Raw genomic sequence first — 9,704 nt, forward strand, 5'->3', positions numbered from 1 at the left:
CGTAATCCCTCTCTGAAGCAGTCAGAAAACTCTGAAAGCAAGGACCAAAATCCTGACACTGGAAAAGCGGAAATAGCTCACGACAAGGATGAGATTCCAAGTACCAGTTATGGAGATGTTCCTAACAGAGTGAAATTGCGGAGTAAATAAAAACTTGATTTTGGAAAAGATACAGACATTATAAAATTAATCGTAAATGAAACTGTTGAAAATACAGAAAGTGAAACTGATGACAGTGAAGATGAAGCACAATTAAGGAGAAGCTCCAGGAAAAGAGCTTGGAGAGTTGAACACAATACCGCAGAACCAAAGACAAAGAGGGCTCGAAAAGGAGACAATTGGCCTAGAGAAAGTGATGGACTTAGATTCAAGCTGGTTAACAAAGCAAGAAAACCAGAAGATCAAGTAAATGAGATAACAAGTCAGAAAGAGTCATTGGGAAAGAAAATTGAAGTGGTCCAAAGGCCAAAGAGAGTAAGGAGACCAAATCAGAAATACAAATCGCCTGAGTGGACATACATGATTTTGCCTCCTATAGAGGAAGTAGGAAGCAGCCAAGAGAATTTGAATGTTATAAATCTGGAAAGTGAGTAAAAGAACTGGAACTCAAGTGAAAGAGACACTGATTCCAAATCCTGAAAGGCGAGAGCCAGACTCGAAAGGACTGACTTTGAGAAAAGCATTATGAATGCATATTAAAATATTAATGAGACAGAAACTTGGGTAAAAGAAAATTGTTAGTGGAAAAATCGCTGTGTAAAAAGAAAAAAAATGGCTACTAATGAACCAGCTACTAAGTGCTAAATTTTTAGAAAATGTAGCAAAATGTGGATGATATGTACAGGATTGTTAATTTTGGTGTGGTTGATTTTAGCTATTATCATTCCTTCTAGACATAGTTTTGAAAGGCTGAAACCTAATGTGACTAAGAATGGGGGAGATAATGAATTCAAAACTGATAAACCACCTGTATATAGGACAGAAATTCACCAGGATAGGTTGATTAGCGACTTTTCAAGGTTGTTATCTGAATATGTTAAAACGATGGATGCTAGTGACTGTTATGTTTGTGTGAAATTACCAACATCAGTTTCAGAGGGAGTGACATACCATCACCTTCCACTTACATATGGGGTGACGTGTAGTGTAATAGCAAGTTTGTTTTATAATACAGGGAAATTAGAATATTATTATTCAAATTCTGATGATATCTTTGCAAAACTGAAGGTTAATAATGCGATGAATAAGGTCAAACCAGCCAGGGGCAGAGATTAACCCGACCCCCAAGCCTCTTGGCAAAGAACCGTTTTCAACTTCTTCCTGAAAGGAAGAAGGGCGTGCTCTTTACGCACAGTCTCTGGTAGTTTGTTCCATAAAGGGGGGATAGCGATGGAAAAGGTTCTGCCCCCTTTGGTAGCCAGCCTGAAACGCTGACAGTTCAGTAGACGGGCCTCTGAGGACCGGAGCACCCGATTCGGAGTGTAGAGTGCTAGGCGATCTTTAACGTAGTGGGGGCTTGGCCATAGATGGCCTTGTGCGCAATGCAGAGGCCCTTGAACTTGGCTCTCTGCTTTACCGGAAGCCAATGCAGATGTTGAAGTAGAGGGGTGGCATGGGCTTCTCTGGGCAGTTTGAAAATCAGCCTAGCCGCGTTGTTCATGGTAACCTGGAGTCTAGCCAATAGCTTCTCCGGAAGGCCGATGTAAAGGGTGTTGCCGTAGGCCAGGCGGGAGATTATCATCGCCGACTTAATCAATCTAAGAGTGGAAAAGCTCAGGAGAGGGGCGAGCTTACGGAACTGTCTCATCAGGCCAGCACAGCTCCCACTACTGCGGACACCTGCTGAGACATGGACAGGTCGACGTCTATTTTAATTCCAAGGCTCTTCCCGACCAAGGCTGGGACTGGGTTGACGCCCAGTTCCTGAGGCCAAAAAATGGTTGCTCCACGGGTTAGAGGCAGTGGTGATGGCCAAGACCTCGGTCTTAACCGGGTTGATTTTTAGAGAATTAGATGTCATCCAGTTGGTGATAAATTTAAGAATATTCTGTGTCTTAGCTTGGGCAGCTGATGAATTGTTGATCTGGATGATAAGTTGGGTATCATCCGCATAATTATAGATCTGGCAGTCCATGGAGTTCAATGCACCTATCAGGGGCTGCAAGTAGGCATTAAAAAGGAGAGGGGACAAGGCCGATCCCTGCAGGACACCACAAGTGAGGCTGCCCGAGATAGATATGTTGGATGCCAACCTTACTCTCTGGGTCCGACCGCTGAGGAAGGATGTAAGCCATTTAAATGCTGTGCCCTGGACTCCAAGATCATATATCCGCGACAAAAGAAGCTTATGGTTAACCGTGTCAAATGCCGCAGATAGATTCAGTAGAACCAGGGCACACAGCCTCTTTTTGTCCACTTGGAGCCTAAGATCATCGAGCACTGCCAGCATCACCATTTCAGTGCTATGATGGGACCTGAAACTTGCCTGATTGTACTGTGTTAGGGGTCCGGCAGGTTAGTCCCTTTTCAGTGACCATGCCTTGCAATCACATGACCAGTGACATGTAGTATAAAGGTATGTCCTACCTTTACCTCACTGCTTGAAATCGCCATTATTGGATTCTGGTTGCTGTTGCTGGTTGCTGTTCTCAAAGCGATTCCTGCTGATTGTTTCCCTTTTTGGTTCTTCCTCACGGGCTCGTGGAAAGACTGTCTTTTGGTCCTGCTGTGTTTTTGCCACTCCCCCCCCCTTCTGTTTGTCTCCTTAGGTAGTTAGTTTTGGGTCCCGGGAGGTTCCTTCCTTCTTTTCCCTTGTTCATTTACCCAGCGTAGTTCAGAGAAGCGTGTTCGGGGGCTCCCATTCACGATAGTACAGATCAGCTCTTGCCCGCTGTGTAACGGAGTTTGTGAACGAACGCTGAACAGTAAACTAAGTGTTCGGCTGGTTTCAGCGCGTCTGTCCTTAGACGCCGCTTCACTTCGTTATAGGCGGAAGTGACGTTTTGGGTCACTCCGCGAGCGTTATTCATTCAACTACGCTGAGGTTTGCTAAAACTTCCACCCTCACGAACCTGTCCCTGTCCCCGGTAATAAACCAAACTTCAAAGTTTCTTTTTTCTGGTACTCGTCGAGTCTATGACAAGACCTTTTTTCCCCTCACCATAATTTTAAGGGCACTTTCCACGACTTCCCTATTGACTGTTTTTGGGAATCTTATTTTTGTATCACCCGAGCGCCCTGCTTTGGTGTTTTGTGTTTGCCTTCACGAAGCTGAGCCTGCGCTTCACACGGGTAAGAGGGGTTGTATATGTGGTGGCAGGGCATGGTCACAGGGGTTGGGATTGAGTTACATGAACTATATGAAGGGTTTGTCTTTCTTTGTTTCTGTTGTACCTAGGTGCAGAAGCGTGAAGAGACAGAGGGAGTCGTGTCCTTTTATTCTTCAAGGGTGGTAGACTTGGTGTCTCCTCGACATTACAACCCTCTTTCCAGGTTCATTGGCACACTCATAGTATTGTCCTGTGAGTGGTCAGTGGGCAGGGGAAGGGGACTGGTGCATGCTACGTTCCTGCAGTGCTCGGGCTGGTCGGAATCCAACAGAATTTCAAGCCCACGATAAATAGCACTGCCCGGACTAGCATGGATGAGGCTGGGAACCAGTTAGGTGGGGGTACGGGGGCCCTCACACTGCAGGACATTATGGGGGCAGTACATACCTTACAGGCACAGGTCCAGGAGTTACAACAAGAGAATGTAGGCCTAAAACAGGAATTGGTGGCAGTGAGGGCCAGAGAACAGACACAACCCAGGGGGACGGGTCCCGTTATTCAGCCTGCTACATTCCAGTATGGGGGTGGGGCGGGACAAAGCGCGGCGGGAGGGAGTAATCCCATAGCCGTTACGGTAACAACTCCTGTTGCAGTGCCCCTAGCTCCCCCGGAAAGGTTTACAGGGGATAGCGATAAGTTCGGGATGTTTGTGAACCAGTGCCAACTGCACTTTATGTGTAGACCGAGTGCCTTTCCCGATGACTCTGCAAAAGTCGCATTTACGCTATCGTATCTGGCTGGTAACGCGCCCCAATGGGCAATACCCTTGGTTGAAAGCGATGACCGTGTGCTGTATAATTACACTGCGTTCAAGGAATTGATGCGGGGTCTGTTCGCTAAACACGCATTTATGCAGGCGAGCGATGCGGAGCTTCTGAAATTACGGCAGGGCAGACAGGACCTATTGGCGTACATAGCTTCCTTTAATCGACTAATATCTGAGACTCATTGGCCAATCACGGGGCAACGGTGTTCACCAAACTTGACTTGCGGGGCGCTTACCATCTTATAAGGGTTCGACCCGGGGATGAGTGGAAGACGGCTTTTAGAACCAAGTACGGCCTGTTTGAATACATGGTGATGCCGTTTGGACTGTGCAATGCGCCGGCGGCATTCCAGTTTTTCATCAACGAGGTCCTCAGCAGATACCTAGACCAAACGGTCATTGTATATCTGGATGATATTCTTGTCTATTCAGAGAACGGGGCAGAACACATAGAGCATGTAAAACAGGTGCTTCAAACGTTGCAGGAGCATCGCCTGTACGCTAAGTTAGAGAAGTGCCAGTTTAGTACCCCTGAAGTAGAGTTTTTGGGGTTCATTATCTCGGAGGGAGGTATTCGGATGGACCCAAAGAAGATCAAGGCCATTGAGACCTGGCCGGTGCCAACTACGGTGAAGCAGATACAGGTGCTACTGGGTTTCGCCAATTTCTACCGGCGGTTCATAACACATTTTTCAGACATAGTGGCACCTATGACCTGCCTCTTAAGGAAGGGAGTCCCTTTTGATTGGACCAGTGAGGCTCAAGGTGCCTTTCAATCACTGCTGAAACATTTTACTTCCGCGCCAGTATTGGTGCATCCTGATCCTGCCCTGCCGTTTTTTGTAGAGACTGATACTTCTCAGTGTGCCGTGGGTGGGGTGTTGTCACAACGTGATGAAGCCTCTGGCCATATGCACCCTATAGCGTTCTTTTCCAAGACTCTGTTGCCGGCGGAACGCAATTATACTGTGGCTGAACGTGAATTGCTTGCAGTGAAACTGGCCTTTGAGGAATGGCGCCATTATTTATGGGGCGCTAGGCATGTTATCACCATTTATACCGACCACAAAAATCTAGAGTTCTTTCGTTCAGCCAGGGCGTTGACTCCTCGCCAGATGAGGTGGGTCCTATTCTTCAATGAATATGACTTCGTAATAACGTATAGACCTGCGGCCCAACAGATCAAATCCGATGCTCTTTCTCGGATCCATGTTGATCCTAAGGAAGAAGGCTCGTTGAGTAACAGTAGGGCTATGATTGCAGAAGAAAGGATCATAGGGGCCTTGGCTGTGGAGGACTTCCCATCTTTAGTAAAAGAACATATGAGGCAAATAGACTTGGCTCCCTGGTCGTCCATGCCCCTGGTTACGGAGAAAGAAGGGTTTTTGTATCATGAGGATAGGTTGTTTATACCCCCCAGCTTGAGGAACGAGGTTCTGGAATGGTGTCATTCTTCAGCCTTGGTGGCACATCCAGGAATAAGAAAGACCAAAGAATTGTGCATGAGGTGGTTTTGGTGGGAGGCCATGACTAGTGACATTCAGGGATATGTGAGTGCTTGTCCTGTTTGTGCCACCAGTAAACCATCAGACAGTAAGCCCTCAGGACTCTTGCAACCCTTGGAGGTACCTCCTGCCCCATGGCATACCATAAGCATGGATTTTGTGACCGATCTACCTACCATGTCCGGTTTTACCACCATTCTGGTAGTGGTGGATTTATTTACCATGATGGCGCACTTCATACCGCTTTCCAAACTCCCTACGGCTAAGGAGATGGCGGTGGTCTTTATGTCTTCGGTGGTACGGTTGCATGGGTTACCCGCAGTGATCATTTCGGATAGGGAAGCACAGTTTGTCTCTCATTTTTGGACTGAATTATGTTTGGTGCTCAAGACTGAGATCCGTTTGTCCTCGGCTTACCATCCCCAGTCGGATGGTCAGACTGAGCGCACCAACCAGACGATGGAACAATACTTGAGGTGTCTGGTTGCTTCTTTGTCTTGTGATTGGGTGACAGCTCTACCCATTGCGGAATTTGCGTATAACAACAGTCTGCACTCCGCATTGGGTATGACTCCCTTCTTTTGTTCACTCGGATACCATCCCAGAGCTGTTGCTATTCAACCCACGGGTCGCGTGCCAGCCATTGACGATGTGTGTGAGCGATTGAGTGGTATTTGGGGTTTGGCTAGGGACGGTTTGATGGAGGCCAAGGTGGCTATGAAGGCACAGGCAGATAAACATTGTGTTCCTGCTCCCATCTACAAGACAGGGGACTTAGTGTGGCTGGCATCACGCAACTTGCGACTGGGAGGGTCACGCAAGATGCAACCCCGGTTTGTGGGTCCCTTCCCAATACTCCAGATCATCAACCCCGTGGCAATGAAGCTTGAGTTGCCACCAGAGTATGGAGTACATCCTGTATTTCATACATCGTTGCTAAAACCCTATATACCCTCGGCTCAGGCGTTGCCTCCTCCTCCGCCAGTGGTGGTGGATGGACAAGTAGAATTCGAGGTTCAGGCTATCCTGGATTCCAAGCGGGTCAGGGGTCGCCTCTTTTACTTGGTGGATTGGAAAGGGTATACACAGGAGGACAGGACATGGGAACAAGCTGGGGGGGTGCATGCACCACGTTTGGTACAATTATTTCATAGACAACATCCATCGAAACCCCGCCCCGTTGGGAGGATCATTGGGGGGGGGGTGCTGTTAGGGGTCAGGCAGGTTAGTCCCTTTTCAGTGACCATGCCTTGCAATCACATGACCAGTAACATGTAGTATAAAGGTATGTCCTACCTTTACCTCACTGCTTGAAATCGCCATTATTGGATTCTGGTTGCTGTTGCTGGTTGCTGTTCTCAAAGCGATTCCTGCTGATTGTTTGCCTTTTTGGTTCTTCCTCACGGGCTTGTGGGAAGACTGTCTTTTGGTCCCGCTGTGTTTTTGCCCCTTCCCCCCCCCCCTTCTGTTTGTCTCCTTAGGTAGTTAGTTTTGGGTCCCGGGGGGTTCCTTCCTTCTTTTCCCTTGTTCATTTACCCAGCGTAGTTCAGAGAAGCGTGTTCGGGGGCTCCCGTTCACGATAGTACAGATCAGCTCTTGCCCGCTGTGTAACGGAGTTTGTGAACGAACGCTGAACAGTAAACTAAGTGTTCGGCTGGTTTCAGCGCGTCTGTCCTTAGACGCCGCTTCACTTCGTTATAGGCGGAAGTGACGTTTTGGGTCACTCCGCGAGCGTTATTCATTCAACTACGCTGAGGTTTGCTAAAACTTCCACCCTCACGAACCTGTCCCTGTCCCCGGTAATAAACCAAACTTCAAAGGTTTTTTTTTCTGGTACTCGTCGAGTCTATGACAAGACCTTTTTTCCCCTCACCATAATTTTAAGGGCACTTTCCACGACTTCCCGATTGACTGTTTTGGGGAATCTTATTTTTGTATCACCCGAGCGCCCTGCTTTGGTGTTTTGTGTTTGCCTTCACGAAGCTGAGCCTGCGCTTCACACGGGTGAGAGGGGTTGTATATGTGGTGGCAGGGCATGGTCACAGGGGTTGGGATTGAGTTACATGAACTATATGAAGGGTTTGTCTTTCTTTGTTTCTGTTGTACCTAGGTGCAGAAGCGTGAAGAGACAGAGGGAGTTGTGTCCTTTTATTCTTCAAGGGTGGTAGACTTGGTGTCTCCTCGACATTACCACCCTCTTTCCAGGTTCATTGGCACACTCATAGTATTGTCCTGTGAGTGGTCAGTGGGCAGGGGAAGGGGACTGGTGCATGCTACGTTCCTGCAGTGCTCGGGCTGGTCGGAATCCAACATACTGTAGGAGATTATTTGTTTCAAAATGGTGAGAGAGAAATTTCAGCGCATGTTGCTCCAACACCTTTGACAAAAAAGGCAATTGGGATTTTTTTTTATTTTTTCGCATCCGCCTCCGGCTTCAGAAGTGGAGTGACCTGTGCTTCTTTAAAGCTCGCTGGAACAGTGCCAAGAGTCAGGGATTGGTTCAGAAGTGACAGCACCTCGTCCTCCATCCCGGAAAGTGCCATCTTGAAAATAGTGGGTGGACATGGATCTGCCGGGGAGCCGGACTTAACCCGTTCTATTAGGTGAGACAGGGAATCACCAGTCAGAGTCGGAAAGACCGTAAGCGGTGTTGCAGACAAAGGTTCCGAAAGGGTAGGTGACAAAGAACAGGGTACTATAGAGGTGGCGGTAATTACTAGTAAGTCCTTGACTTTGTCAAGAAAAAAGGACTGTAACAAGTTGCAGTCCTCAGGCCTGTGTGCCGGCCTCACAGTCTCTGTTTGCCTCAGCTCAGAGAGTACCCGAATATCCTGAGCTGAGGCAATCCGAGTTTCATAAAATTCCGCTTTCCTGGTGAGGATGGCTTTTTTATAGGCTCCAAGCCCTAACAGATACTCCCTGCGGGAATCTGCACTGTAAGATTTCCGCCATGCTCTCTCCTGTTGACGGAGACGTTGCTTCAGGGTTCTTAGGTGGTCATTGAACCAGGGGGCTCCCTTACCCTTGTCTCTAATTATGATTCTCTGCACAGGGGCAACTACATCTAGGGCCTGCTACAACCAAGCTGACAGGGCAGTACTAGCGGCATCCAGATTACCCTCAATAAAATTTTGTATTCTTTAGGGTATTAACCAGATCAGCGTGTTGGATTTTCTTCCAGTTGCGTAATTCTTTCCATTTAGGGGCAGCATTAGGTACATGCTTAGTAGACGGTAGCTGGGCACTAATTAAATAGTGGTCTGACCAGGCACAGGGGCTAACGGCTATTGGGTGGACAAAGGGATGTGATGTCCAAACCAGGTCCAGAGCATGTCCCTTCTTCTTGGTGTGGGGGTGTGAGAAAACCAGTGCAGTATGCATGTAGCCATATCAAAAACCAGCTGGCACTCTGTAATTACATTTAATAGGTCCCCCACTTCTTCCCAATAGGTCCCCAAGGACGTGCACCTCCACACCATATGTTCTAGGTCCGCCCCCACTGCAGCGCATCTAGGACACAGCACATTGTCGGCATTATAGTATTCCATGATCTTACCTGGCATCAAATACGCCCTATGTACAATAAAGAAATGCACCAGTTGGAATCGGGCATTTCTAGTTCCCTTCCACGCCCTACGCTGTATGTGCCCCCATGTGGCCTCTGGTATGGGCTTTCCAATACTCACTTCCCATTTTAGGCGCAGCTTGTCTAATGGGGCTAAACCTTTTTTCAACATCGAATATAAGCATGTAACTGCTTTGAACGTACCAGCTGCCATCATCACATACTGACACGTCAGCGTAGTCTTGGGTTCGATCAATCCCCCCTTCCAATGCTTCTGTATCGCATGCTTTAGGCCCGCATGTGTCAAGAAACCTCCCCCAGGGAGATCAAACCTCTCTTGCAGTACCTGATAAGTCAACAGCTCCCCATCCTCATATAAGTCCTCCAGTACTTGGATCCCTGCCTGCTCCCAGTCCCATAACGATGACCAGTCTCCTCCATGAGGAATGCTGTCACCATCCCCAGTGGTATCTCCGTCACGTAAGGGTGCTGCACTCCCGCCCTTCGCTGGGACCTGTTCCAACACAACCTCAGGGTTT

Source organism: Lissotriton vulgaris, chromosome 8 (genome assembly GCF_964263255.1).
Source record: "Lissotriton vulgaris chromosome 8, aLisVul1.2, whole genome shotgun sequence".
NCBI lineage: Eukaryota > Metazoa > Chordata > Amphibia > Caudata > Salamandridae > Lissotriton > Lissotriton vulgaris.